Source organism: Camelus bactrianus, chromosome 9 (assembly GCF_048773025.1).
Source record: "Camelus bactrianus isolate YW-2024 breed Bactrian camel chromosome 9, ASM4877302v1, whole genome shotgun sequence".
NCBI classification, from domain to species: Eukaryota; Metazoa; Chordata; class Mammalia; order Artiodactyla; family Camelidae; genus Camelus; species Camelus bactrianus.
Genome location: NC_133547.1, coordinates 67,285,219 through 67,300,589, shown reverse-complemented (window position 1 = coordinate 67,300,589; position 15,371 = coordinate 67,285,219).

The following is a 15,371-nucleotide window of genomic DNA, read 5'->3' as shown; positions in this document are numbered from 1 at the left end:
GATCTAAAGCCAGGTTTAATTTTAACATTCCCCTTGAATCAGTCTCAGATATTCATACTCACATACAACTCAGGATTTCTTCTGTACCCATACAGGCAACATATATACTTTATTGTAGCCCTTAGCACATGCCTGGTCCTCTCCTCTATTGTAATAAAACTCCTTGACACCAGGAAGTGTTACTATTCATGTTTCTACCCCAGATTTGGAATTTAGTACACAATCATTAAATGTCTGCTGTGTAGCAATTAACTGAAGGTTACATAAGACAGAACATGTACTTTTACTTCATTATAATATTGCTAATTTAGGGAACATATGTAATATATGTAACTACAAATTTGTAAATAAAATAAAAATGTGGACAATTGTAAGTTTAATTAGGTCCCATTTGTTTATTTTTGCCTTTATTTCTATTGCTTGGGTAGACTGCTCTAGGAGAACACTGCTAAGATGTCTGTGAGATAATATTTTGCCTATATTTTCTTCTAGGAGATATATTGTGTCTTTTCTTATGTTTAAGTCTTTAAGCCATTTTGAATTTATTTTTGTGTAAGGTGTGAGGGAGTATTCTAGCTTCATTGATTTACATGCTGCTGTCCAGTTTTCCCAACACCGTTTGCTGAAGAGACTGTCTTTATTCCATTCTATGTTCTTGCCTCCTTTATCAAAGATTAATTGACCAAAAGTTTGTGGGTCCATTTCTGGGCTCTCTGTTATGTTCCATTAACCCATATGTCTGTTTTTATACCAATACCATGCTGTTTTGATGACTGTACCTCTGTAGTATTCTCTGAAGTCTGGGAGGGTTATTCTTCCAGCCTTATTCTTTTTCTTCAGTAATGCTTTAGCAATTCTGGGTCTTTTGTGATTCCATATAAATTTTAATATGATTTGTTCTATTTCTGTGAAATTTGTCCTGGGTAATTTGATAGGGATTGCATTAAGATTGCCTTGGGCAGTATGGCCATTTTAACAATATTGATTTTTCCAATCCAGGATCATGGGATGTCTTTCCATTTCTTTAAGTCGTCTTTAATTTCTTTAATCAATGTTTTGTAGTTCTCCATGTATAAGTCTTTCACCTCCCAAGCTTTTGCACAGGAAAGGAAACCATAAGAAAAACAAAATGACAACCTACGGAATAGGAGGAAATATTTGTAAAAGATGAAACTGACAAAGGCTTGATTTCCAGAATATATAAGCAGCTCATATGTATGACTTAATAAGAAAGAAACAAACAAAATTGGCAGAAGACCTAAACAAACAATTCTCCAATGAAGACATACGAATGACCAATAGGCACATGAAAAAATGCTCAATATCACTAATTATCAGAGAAATGCAAATCAAAACTACAATGACGTATCACCTCACACCAGTCAGAATGGCCATCATTCAAAAGTCCACAAATGATAAATACTGGAGAGGGTGTGGAGAAAAGGGAACCCTCCTACACTGTTGGTGGGAATGCATCTTGGTGCAGCCATTGTGGAAAACAGAATGGAGATTCTTCAAAAGATTGACAATAGACTTACCATATGACCCAGCAATCCCACTCCTGGGCATATATCCAGAGGGAACCTTAATTCAAAATGACACCTGCCCCCCAATGCTCATAGCAGCACTATGTATGATAGCTAAGACATGGAAACAACCTAAATGTCCATCAACAGATGACTGGATAAAGAAGAGGTGGTATATTTATACAATGGAATACTACTCAGGCATAAATAATGATAAAATAATGCCATTTGCAGCAACATGGATGGCCCTGGAGAATGTCATTCTAAGTGAAATAAGCCAGAAAGAGAAAGAAAAACACCATATGATATCACTCATATGTAGAATCTTAAAAAAAAAAAAAAAAAAAAAAAAGGAGAGGGAGGGGGAAGAGGAGAAAAATGAACTTATATATAAAACAGAAACAGACTCATGGACATAGAATACAGACTTGTGGTTGCCCAGGGGGAGAGATGTGGGAAGGGATAAACTGGGAATTCGAGATTTGTAGATACTGACTGGTATATATAAACTAGATAAGTTAATCTGTACTGTATAGCACAGGGAAATATATTGAGTATCTTGTAGTAGCTTATGGTGAAAAAGAATATGAAAATGTATATATGTATATTCATATGTGACTGAAGAATTGTGCTGTACATCAGAAATTGACACATTGTAAACTGACTATACCTCAATAAAAAGAAATTTTAAAAAATAAAGTAAAACAACAAAAAAAATGTAGACAGTTGGTTTTGTTTTTAGTATTACTTTCCAAAAGTCTGTTGAGTGTAATGATTGCAAAGTTATCCCAGCCCTGTAGGTTTGCAGTGCAATGGTACTACCACTCAGGGAAAAATTCCTTAAAAAGTAAAACTGTGTGATGCAGACTCTACTGGTCAGTCAGCCTGCTCTGTAGATGACCTCAAAGTCCTGTAATCATTTCAGCTCACCTGGAAGCTCAGAGTTCAAAACTGAATGAATATTTTGCCAAAGGTCAGAGAGTCTTCAATATCAGTTTCTAAAATCTAAATCTCAGCTATCTAGAAAAAGATGAATAGACTCATTTTAATTAGGTGGCAGTATTTCCACTCCACAGAAGTCCATTAAAGCCATGACTTTAGGTTTGTCTCTCAGCTTTGAAATTTCAATAGTTTGACCAGGTTTGACTTGAACTGAATTGAAACTTTCTGAAGAGCTTTTGATTTTATCTCCATAATTCCAAATTTCAGTCCTAGAAAATAAGTAACACAAAGATGCTACATTTTTTTGAACTTTGAATAGCATTTTATACTGATCTCACACGTAAAAATACCTTGCAAGGCTTTATAAGTTTGGAGCTAGATAACCATCACCTTTTCTGACGAGACTACTTTCACCTGCTTTGTTGTTTTGATGTCAGTAGGTTCTGTGATCCTACAGCATTTGGTGCTCCTACTGTCTTCACTATACTAAAGCTCTTAATTGTTCCATAAAGTCAGTTTTTGATAGCTGAAAATAGATCGCTAATATATTAACCAATGAACATTTAGTTAAACATAGAGACTACAGATTTACATCCGTACTTCATATTGATTTAAGTCAAATTCGTTCCCATTTGGTAGCACTTCCAGTCAGGGCTGGCCGGAGGCAAAATTGTGAAGTAGGTTAAGCTGCTTTTAGCTGTATTCAGCTTTCTCTGAGGGTTTATGTAGGAGGGTAGATCTTTCAAGCTGGAGATAATCCTTTATAAAAGGAAGGTTCTTTCTTTACTCCATAGGAGAAATGTAAGGGAAATGGCCACCAATGTCAGATGCATCCTATGGCTTCTATTATGGTTTTTTTTTTTTATAATGCTCACAATTCTTTATTGAGAAATGTTTGGATGTAAAAGTATTAAGGAAGCAAAACCCTTGCTGAACTTTTTACATTCTTTGATAGTGACTCTGTGATCAGATGGTACTAATACAAGAGATTCAAAATCAGTAGAAAATGGTCACTGCTCAAAAGAGATGATAATCTAGTGAACCAGATAAGTTCAAAAGCACATAAATGACCTTATGTTGCATCAAATACAACAAATAAGGGTATGAACAGAATGCTGTGGGAACATGGAATACTAAGTGCTTATCTACATTGATGTGAGGAACCTGGAGATAAGTTCTGAAGAAGTTCTTGATGTTTCCAGGAAAAGCAAAGAGAGGGGATAGAATTCTCTATAGTAAGAAGTAATGGCAGTAAATCCTGAAAGTTCCTGCCATGTACAAGGCATATTTAATCTGTCCATGGACAGAAGTCGTCATGGATGGTGAAGCTGGAAATCTCAGTTCAGGGCCAGATTATAAATGATGAATGTTTTATGCCAGGCATACTTAGGATTTGCTTTGTAGTCAACAGAGGGTTTAATATGCTACACAGATAAGTGACATCATAAACTCTGTTTTATTGAAGTTAATCTATGAGAGATATGAGGCATGGTGGGGGATATGAAGTGAGTCTTAAGAGTTAATTTTGGAGTAGTGTTATGTGGACTTGATAGGTTATGTGTGTATATGTATGTGTGTGTAAGGGAGAATACAATGCAAAGGGAAGATTCAAATTTAATTTGGGTTCTTCCAGAGGCTAACTCAGATGCAAAAATTAAAGTTCAAGTAGTTTATTTTAGAGATAATTGCAGGAAAACATTGAAAGATGAATGGGAAATGACAAAAGGAAACAAAGGCAACTAAAGTCGGTTCATTATCAATCTATCTAATGCTGCAGGTGACTGATACTTAATCCTGTAGGGAGACTCTTGGAGACAGTGTTAAGTACATAAATCAGAGTTATCTTAACTGAAGGGTAAGGGAGAAGAAATATTTTTATAGGAACTAGCTTCTGTCATCATCCACCATTAGAGAGTGCTAATTTAGCAGCACTTTGGCACTTGTGGCTGCCATGATTTGGACGGTCTTCCAGCAAAGAGAGATAGGTATTGACAGTTGGAATGTGGCTGGAGGAGACTTTAGTGGTAAAGTTCCAGATACATAGTTAGGGCACCAGAAGTATCTACAAAACCTTGCCTTCCTTCCTTCCTTCATTTTTTCCTTCCTTTCTCTCCCTTCCTTTCTTTCCTTTTCTTTCTTTCCTTTCCTTTATTCCTTTCTTTCCTTTCTTTATTTTAAACCTTTTCCTAGCTCAACATTATTACCAATACATGTTTCCATTGCATACTAATCCTCTGTGTTCTTACACCTGTTGCTTCCTTATAGAAGATTTTTTTCTCATTGAAGAGAAATCGTAGTATTTCTTAAATTGCTTAAAGTTCAGTCATTTAAATTAGTCTTCATTAACTGTATTCTTTTAGTTCTAACCCAATGTAGGTTTCACGTTCTGTGACAACTCTGACTGGTAGCTTTTTCTTGAAACTCTGTAATAGGAAGGATTCTGATGCTACATCTTGACTTGGAGAAAGGAGAGCCATGAGCAGGGATTGGTGGGGTGAAACACAGCCCAGTATTTACCATTTACATTAGCAGTTTATGTTTTCCTATATTATTTTTAAAAATCAAGAAATATTTGTTTGCTCATACTTGAAATCAAGCAGAGGATCTTACAGTTCTCTGTGTACCCAATGGATAGGACATAGTAGGAAACTAATGTTTGATTAGACTTTTCAAATAATGCACTCTGAAAAAATGTATCCTGTATATTGTCCATTAGGGTTGCATATTGCTGCAGATTTTTCCTACATGTATCAAGGTACCAGGAATATTTGACTTTGTATTAACCCCACAGTGTGTCTTCCTAATGCCTCTGAATTTTTGTTTATGTTTGCACTCATGAATAAAACACCTCCCCCACTCCACCTCTAAATACATATAATACACACATAGCACCCTAGCGGGCTGGATACAGATTTGATATAATTAAGATTTTATACATGGATGCTAAGAATTTTTTTTAATGTAAGAATAAAGGTTGGCAGTTAAGGATATGAAAAGTAATATATAGGAATTATTAGGAAGAGAATTGATCAGAAACCAAGTAGGATTAAAGGTTGGAGGCCAGTACAGAAAAGCAGTTCAGAAACAGCATACTCTGAGGCTTCTTGTCACATCATGTTACGTGTGGTCCAGGAGTATAGCAAGGAACCTCATCAGAGTCATAATGATCATTTGCCAATCAAGATCATCCTACCACTTTATCTTTGCTTTTATCCTTGATTTTAGTTGACAAGAAAATGTTCCCAATATAGCAGAGTGGTTTAAAAACATGAACTTTGAGTCAGGAATACATGAAGTCAAATCTTTACTCCAAATCTTTTATTCTTACTGATTGAGGGTAAGTTTTAATATTTTGCCCCTCTCATTTTTTCAACTGACACATGGGACAACATATACCTCATATGCTTTAAAATTTTTTATATGTTTTGTTAAAGATCGAATGAAAGAGAAATTTAAAGAGCTTAGCAAAAAACATTCAGAGATGGTTTTGTTTGCTTATAATGAAAGTGTTGTGTCTCTTTGCACCAGATGGGGGCTAGGGGAGGCAGGAGGAAGGGGGAAAGAGAAAGAGGGAGAATGTTGCTCAAGCTATAGAATGAACACCATAAAGTTGTAGTATCAGGCAGCAAAATCAAACAGCTAATATTCCCTTTTAATAATGCCAGCTCTGTTGCCAATTATCACAAAACATTTTGTGCAGTATGGCAGAACTAACTTTTATGTTAAATTCAGATGATGTGCAGCCAAAGTTATTTTAACTGAGTTAGCTGGGAGAATGGCAGGAAAAATAAAATGACTGTAGGTGCTTTATGAAAACTACATCTTTCTCTCTATTTGAATAACATACTAAGATCTGTACAAGATATTGAATATAGTTCCCTGTGCTATACAGAAGAAATTTGTTCTTTTTTTGTTTTTATATATAATGGTTAACGTCTTCAAATCTCAAACTCCCAAACTTACCTCTTTCCATCACCTTTCCTCTGGTAACCAAAAGATTGTTTACTGTGTCTGTGAGTCTGTTTCTGTTTTGTAGATGAGTTCACTAGTGTCCTCTTTTTCCTGTTTTAGATTCCACATATGAGTGATATCATAAGGTATTTTTCTTTCTCTTTCTGGCATACTTCACTTAGAATATGTTCTCTGGGTCCATCCATGTTGCCACAAATGGCATTATTTTATTCTTTTTTTTTTTTAGCACTGAGTAATATTCCATTGTATAAATATACCACAACTTCTTTATCCAGTCATCTGTCATTGGACATTTAGGTTGCTTCCATGTCTTATAGTAACCTTTAATGAGAAAGAATATGAAAATAAATATATAGATATATATGCATGGCTGGGACATTGTACTGTACATCAGAAATTGAGACATTATAACTGACTATACTTCAATTAAAAAAAGATCTGTATACTATTCAGTTGCTTGTATGAGCTACATAGGTGATCTGCCAATGATGCATAGCATTTTTGTGACATTCATGGAATATGTACTGTGTGTTCTGTGTGTGAGTCATGGCTGTTGAAGGTTATAGAATTTAAACACATGTTCCCTTCTATTGGAGAATTATAATTATGTAATCCATTATTCTCCCTTTCTTGCCTGGACACAAAGACTTTGAAAACTGAACTTAGTTCTCAGTCCCAGCAAGTTATTTGTCTCTAGATCTTAATGATCATGCTTCCTTTTTCTTTCCAGGACCTAGACTTTAAAATTTCATTTATACATTCAATCAGTTTTGTTTTTTCAGTACATATCCTATTTCCAGTACTAAGATCATAAGTGAGAAGGGAATTGTGATTGCTAACCTATGGAACTTTCACTTAACTATATCTATGACTAAAATTGTTTGTGGAGGTAGGTAGTCTATAAAGGGCAAATATAATATACAGAGAAAGTAAATCTCTGATCAGAGGAGAATTATTTTATATTTTTAAAAAATGATAGTTACAGGTACAAGCACAGACACATACAGAGACTTCATCATGGTTTGCCTTCTTAGGTAATTGGGATATCCTTCCATTTTTCTTTATGTACAGAATAGCCATATTTTGCCCACAAGTGAGAATGATGTCAAGAAGGACAGTGTCCTTGGTATAGCCATCCAGTAAAGAGTTATTCTCTAAATTGATTGACCCAGGATATTACCTCTGAATGATAAGAACCTCTTACCCTTCAGGTCTTTTGTTTTCATATCCACTTACTGCCCTCCCAGTGTACATTTACTACTTTACTTTATGATGTAGACTTTGGCCTTCTGCAAAAGGTGCTTGTAATAGGTAGAGAGAGTATTGGAGATAGATAGATAGATAGATAGATAGATAGATAGATAGATAGATAGAGATATATCTTTATTTTATTTTACCTTCAAAAGAAGTGGCTAGAAGCAAAATCATCTCTCTTTCTCCTCTAACATTAATTTAGTGTCTATTCTGTTCTGTTAGAACAATTTGTATCCATTATTTAATTTTCACAACAACAGTGGAAATATTGGTTAGAATGGTGGTCTTGCTGCCTCATACCCTAATTTTCTCACTTAATTTGACCAATCTGGCTGGTAAATAGGACTCTCTTCTTTATAACAATCTTTGTAGCATATGGCATCAACTAGATTTTATAGGAAAGGCAACTAAGATGCTGGGAGGTAGTAATTCACTTAATGTTACCCAGCTGGTAAAAGACATTAGTATTTATATCACTCAGATCCTCAGATCCTTTTTATTCTCATTCTTTGCCTTTTATTTATTTCTTCAACAAGTGTTTATTAGGCTCTTAAGATGGGCCATAGATTGTTAGGATACATTAATGAAAAAATAGACAAAAATACATTTTTCATAGAGTTTATATTCTGGTGGGGGGCAGATAGGCAATTAGAGTAAGAAAAGATGTATATGTCATATGGTTATGAGTGTTATGGAGAAATCTAAAACAAGGAAGAAGAATAAAACCCACCATGATCTCATTAAGAAGAAAATATGTGACTGAAAACTTGAAGAATGTGAGGCAATGAAAAAAATCCAAACATAATCTGGTACCCAGAGCACCAGACAAGCACTTTGTACTTTGACCTCTAATCACCAATCTCATAACTCACTGTGCAGGCTTGGATCAGTCACATCTTTTCCTCGTTGTCAGTTTTTCATCCAGCAAAACAAAGTATTTGAAATTACCCCCCAAAATCACCTCATGTCATGACTAATTTTAACCTCTGTCCTCTCCACTGGATGATTCTTGCTTCCTCTCTCACATTTCTTTCTTAGTTTTACTTTCTTCCTAAAATTTATCCACTCTTGCTAATTTCCCTAAAACAAAAGTTCTTTCTACCCATGCACAATCATATCCTTATAATCACTTCACTTATTTAAGTCACACATTCAAATTATGATGAAAACCTAGCAAAAATAAAGAGGGAAGCATTTTGAAAATTGTTTTATAAGGCTAATGCCAGGTTACCTTAAACATTCTAACTGTCCTTATTTCTTTAAATACTGAAAATATGCTAATTTCCATGGCAAATATACTATGTATGTTTGTTAAAAAAACTAGCAGTATACTCAGCTGAGATGGGAGGAAATATTTTGATAGATAGCAGCTTTCTCAACCTAATTACACAGACATAACTAATTTTACTCAACAGCCATGCATAAGTTCATTGCTATTTCTAACACTTTCCCAAACTTAGACTGAAAATATTTTTGACACACATCCCTTCCCCAAATCATGCATTAATGTTGGTTCTGTTAAAAATAAGAAGGTTTTTTCAACAAGTTATTTAAACATTCTATAGAACATGATCATAGCTACCAATTTTGAATGCCTACTGTGTGCTAGATCATAGGCATTTCTTATGACTTATTTCATGCCTTTTAAAAACAAACCAAGACAAGATACAGTAAACCTCCTAGAAGAAAATATAGGCAAAGCATTATCTGACATACATCTCAAAAATGTTCTCCTAGGGTAGTCTACCCAAGCAATAGAAATAAAAGCAAGAATAAACAAATGGGACCTAATTAAATTTACAAGCTTCTGCACAACAAAGGAAACCATAAGTAAAACAAAACAACAACCTATGGAATGGGAGAAAGTTTTTGCAAATGAAATCGGGAAAGGCTTGATCTCCAGAATATATAAGCAGCTCATACGACTTAATAAGAAAGAAACAAACAACCCAATCCAAAAATGGGCAGAAGACCTAAACAGGCAATCCTCCAAGGAAAAAATACAAATGATCAATAGGCACATGAAAAAATGCTCAATATCACTAATTATCAGAGAAATGCAAATCAAAACTACAATGAGGTATCACCTCACACCTGTCAGAATGGCTATCATTCAAAAACCCACAAATGACAAGTGCTGGAGAGGCTGCGGAGAAAAGGGAACCCTCCTTCACTGCTGGTGGGAATGCAGTTTGGTGCAGCCACTGTGGAGAACAGTATGGAGATTCTTCAAAAGACTAGGAATAGACTTACCATATGACCCAGGAATCCCACTCCTGGGCATACATCCAGAAGGAACCCTACTTCAGGATGACACCTGCACCCCAATGTTCACAGCAGCACTATTTACAATAGCCAAGACATGGAAACAGCCTAAATGTCCATCGACAGTTGACTGGATGAAGAAGAGGTGGTATATTTATACAATGGGATACTATTCAGCCATAAAAACCGACAACATAATGCCATTTGCAGCAACATGGATGTTCCTGGAGAATGTCATTCTAAGTGAAGTAAGCCAGAAAGAGAAAGAAAAATACCATATGAGATCGGTCATATGCGGAGTCTAAAATAAATACATACATACATACATACATACATACATACATACATACATACATACAAAACAGAAACAGTCTCATAGACAAATACAAACTTTTGGTTGCCAGAGGGATGGAGGGTGGGAAGGGACTGGGATTTCAAAATGTAGAATAGATAAACAGGATTGTACTGTGTAGCACAGGGAAATACATACAGGATCTTGTGGTGGCTCACAGCGAAAGAGAATGTGACAAGGAATGTATGTATGTTCATGTGTAATTGAAAAATTGTGCTCTACACTGGAATTTGACACAACATTGTAAAATGACTATAACTCAATAAAAAGAATGTTTAAAAATAAATAAATAAATAAAATCATATAAAGTTTTAGAACCTTAAAAAAAAAGTATAACTGTATCATATTGAGAGCTGATGAAATTGAAATGCAATGTATTAAGATGTACACCTGGATTGCTCAAGGCAACTTAATTTATATATAGTCTCCTTGGAATTTGCAGAAAAATAAACAGATTTGGCCTTCAAGAGGGTCAACCACCAAACTTACTGAATCCATTCTTTTAAGAAATGACTGCTTATGGAATTATATTAATTAAGCATTCAGTTTTGTTTTGTGATTAAATTTGAGAACTGAGAGTGACAAAGAAATAATTTGTTGACATTTTTGGAAGTAGATAAAATTAGAAAGGGAGAAAATACATAGATCATTATATCCCTCAGACACCCATTTTGACATGATATCATATGCTAATGTAGATGATTTTTATATTTAAATCTTTGTTTTATTAAAAATTTAGCTTTTTAAAAATTAAATTGTAAAATAATCAGGTTCTAGGCCATTAAATTGTTCCTAAAGATCATTTGTAAATGTTGTATGTATCAGGTATGCCATAATTACCTTAGATATTTACTCATTTTAAATAGACTCTTCTTGGATTTTTGCTATTGTAAGTAATGTCTTAGTCGTTATTTTCATATATAAAACTTGTTCCCCCTAATAGTAGGCTCCCAGAAATTGAATACTGGGTCAAAAATTGTGAATTTTTGTTAAGGCTCTGTTAACATATCAATTAACATTTCCTTAACCTAAGTGTATCTTACATAATTGAAATTAATATTTGGTAGTTTGTGAATATTTATTAGTACATACTTTTGATTGATGTGAGATACTTATATTTTAAAACATAGAAACATGCTTTCAATCATCATTTTATCTTTCATGGCACCTTGCACATTTTTTTGTACATATTTGTCCTTGATACATAGCTGTTAAATTATTACTCCAGAATTAATGGGATTTTATGGTGTCCTGTTGTTACTGCATAGCATTTAGTCCATATTTCATCAGTCAAAGGAAACCAGTGCAGGATAACAGTACTCCTGCAGACTGTGTTCTAGGGCTCTACATACAACGATTGTTCTTAGAGTTGGGATAAAAATGTGGGCTAGGAATTTTGATATTCCCATTCCAGTTCCACTTTGGTGTGAACTGTGACGTTAGAAAATTCACATTCCCTCACTGGTCTTTAATTTGTACTTATGTGGAATAAGTTATGGAATAGGCTTATCTCCTTCAGTCCTGTAACTCATTATTTGTTTGATTTAATGCTTATATAGAAGACAAGCTTTTGAAAAATGCTGCTTCCTTATTCAAGTGTTAGCATGATTAAATTGATTTTAATAATTAAATTTTAACCATAATTTCAACATCTTGTATGTAATTACAAATAAATTGCCACTGATAGCATCTAAAATTGTATATTTTATTTAAAATGACTAAACCTTATGGAAAAATATCATTCACCATTGTTTCTGTTATATTTTTGAGCAATCTTGAGTTAGACTAAATCAAATTAAATCCTCTAGCCTCCAAAAATATGATTTATCTTTATTTCACCGGGTCTGTGCTGTTCTTTTAATGACAGAATATGGCAGCATGCTTCTAAAACTCTTAAGTGCACCATTTTTCAAAGTTTTTCACAGTGGGTTGCAACATCAGGTATCTATTTCTAGAACTTCTCCACTTCAGCTGGCCTCCTACACACTTTGGATTGTGGAGATTATTAAAAATTTAAGCAATGGAAAAAAATTTATATTTAAAGTCAACACAATATTTTAAGAATCTGCCTCTGTCAGAAAAAGTTGCCTTTAAAAATTAAAATACATAATAAATTTTTAGATTGGGATGGATTCTTAGGTTATCTAATCCTTACTAGATACGAATCTTTTCTTAGGTGTTTGGCCCACCTTTTCTTGAATGTATTCAGTATCTGAAATCTCTAGAAGCTGCCTTCTCTTTGCTGGACAGCTCAACTAGGACACTTTCCTTAGTTTGAGTAGAAGTATCTCCATTTAATTTTTTTTCAAAATTTTTTTTTGATTGAAGTACTGTCAGTTACAACATGTCAGTTTCTGGTGTACAGCACAATGTCCCAGTCATGCATATACATACATAGAAATAACTCCATATAGAACCTTTCACATTGATTTTAGTTCTCCAAAATGCCTCAGAGCACACTGTAGTCTTACACAGTCCATAGAAAAGATATGTTTCTGAAAAACTAATTTTTTTTTTTTTTTTGATTGAGGGGTAGCACATAACACTCCTCTTTGCTTAAACAGTCCTTTCCATGTCACACATCTATGCTTTCTTCCATGCTGTTTGCTGTGGCTGAAACAGCTTCTTGTTTTACCACTCCCATTCCCTGGACTCATTTCAAATTCATACTCATCCTTCAAGAATTTACTGAAATGTTCCACTTCTCTGACATTTTCCTTAATAGACTCGTGAAAGTTTTCTTCGTTATCACACCTTTCCTGGAACACGGAAAACTATCTTGTTTGCCTTTGAATTCCTCCGTGGGTTTTGTGACAAAATGGATACCCCTTATTTGTCTGTTTGAGTGAGTTTTTAAAATTTAAAATTTCCGATCACTAAGGAAGTTCAAGTTAAAAATCTGGCAGGTGTAATTTTGAGTTTAAACCATATCATGCTACCACTTTTACCACCCTCAGCTTGCAACTTGTGGTTCAACCTAGGCAGGTAACAGCAACAAAAACAGCATAACTGTTTCAGCAATATTAAACTTAGATATGAAAACTTGCCGTGACTTCAAGACTAGGGGAAGGTTTGTTTTAAAAAATTTCTGGGATGAAGCTGGTGCAATTGGTAAAATTGAGTCCAAGTCAAGTATTAGAAGATATTACAACTTTGCTTTATGTAATGGCCAGTGCTCTGTACTAATTGGCTTATATTAAATCATGTATTTAAAGCATGTAGCACTGTACCTGACACTTAATAAAGGCACATAGATGCAGTGACTCTTTAAGAACATTAAAAAATATATAGGGTATACTCAAAGGGAAAAATCTACCTTCAGTGCATCACAAAGGGGTTTTGTCCTCATTTTGGAGGAAAGAGAAAACGAACTGCCTATTAAATTCTTGACAGCTCTCTATTACGGTAACATAACCTGCCTTGCTTTCCAAATCACACAACATTCAAAGAGAGCAGAGAACCCCTTTTTGCAGGTCAATTCACTCAATCCCAGTACTTCATCTTTTTCAAGCCTGCATCCCCAGTCCTCAGCATCATGTCTTGCATTCTAGTATTTGCCACTTAAGATAGATAGATGAATAAATAAATGAACTGTTGCCTCAACCTTATGAGGCTGTTCATCTAATTAATTTTATAATTAAATTTCTTTTGTTTGTCAGGAGAGATAGTCAAATTCATAAGCACTTTAGATTAAAAAAAGAAAAATAGAAGAGAAGAAAGAAAGAAAAAGACAACTTTAATACATTATTAGTGTTACAGTAAAGTTAAAAATGTTAACATTCTCCAAGGCCTTCCATGTATGGCCCAACATCCTCTTCACTCTCCAACCTTCATGTCACATCCATCACTTTTCTTCTCTCACATTCTTCTTCCTTAGCATTTTAAACTAACTTCAACCCTCAGTTCTCCCCTTTCTGCTTGAAATTGCTTCTCCCTTATCTCCATTATCTTTTTCTCTATTGCCTGGTTATTTCCTACGTATTCATTATGCATGTCTCTCAAATGTCAGTTCTTTGGGGATATTTTCTGAGTTCTTTATTATTGGTTATATACCATTGTTTTAAATTCCTCAGAATGCATTTTCTTCCCCTTCAACATATGTGCCTCAGTTTGTAATTATTTGTGTAATCATTTGAAGTCTTTTTGTGTAGTAATTTGTGTCATAATTTAAAAATTTTTTTTCTATCTAGATCCCAAATTCAGTGGGAATAACGTTTGTTTTGCCACTCTGACCATGTAGATCCATTGCTTAGCATGATGTATAGTTAATAAGAAAAAAGACTTAGTAACCAAGTGTTAATGAAGAAAGTAAAAACGAATAAACAAACACCTCCCAGCTACTTGGATGGCTACATGTGAGAGTTACAAGAGACCACTGTGTGGTTTAAAAACCTCCATGTTCCATGCTTATAGCCCCCCTCTAGGGGAGTTGTAATAAGCAGTGCTTAATTTAAAAAAAACTTATTTAAATGTATTAGTAATGAAAAAATGTTCATTACTTAGTAATTTGTTTAAGAAAGATTTGAGACTGGCATTTAATTCAAATTTAGAAAATCAGGTTTTATGAATAATTTTAATAATTTCCTGTTTTCATTAATTTGCCTGCTTAGTTTATTTTGGCAGATAGCATAATAACCATTGCTTTTATCATTCTGAGGTAGCCATAGATTCTCTTTTAAAAAATAGGAGGTCTACTTTTTGCAAAGACAGTGTTCTATGTCACCTTCATCCAATATTCCCTAATGTCATCTTTTTACAAATTTTAGTAAATGTCCTCTCAAATACCAAAGTCATTTTGAAACAGGAAACTTACACTTGACTTGATAGGGAGATGCATGGAGAATAATTCTTGGTGAAGGCTTTCATCAGGTCCCAAACTTCTTTCAGCCTTCATTCACTATGGGGTTCACAGAGAAAAGCCGCCACTGTGAAAGCAAGCAACAAGAACCACTTTGAAGTGTTTTGGTCGTGTGCTGTTAAAACACTGCAGACATGGAGTTTCAATACAAAGCTGTTTATAAGATTCTGTGCATATAAAACTGCTCATGCTCAGGAAAAAA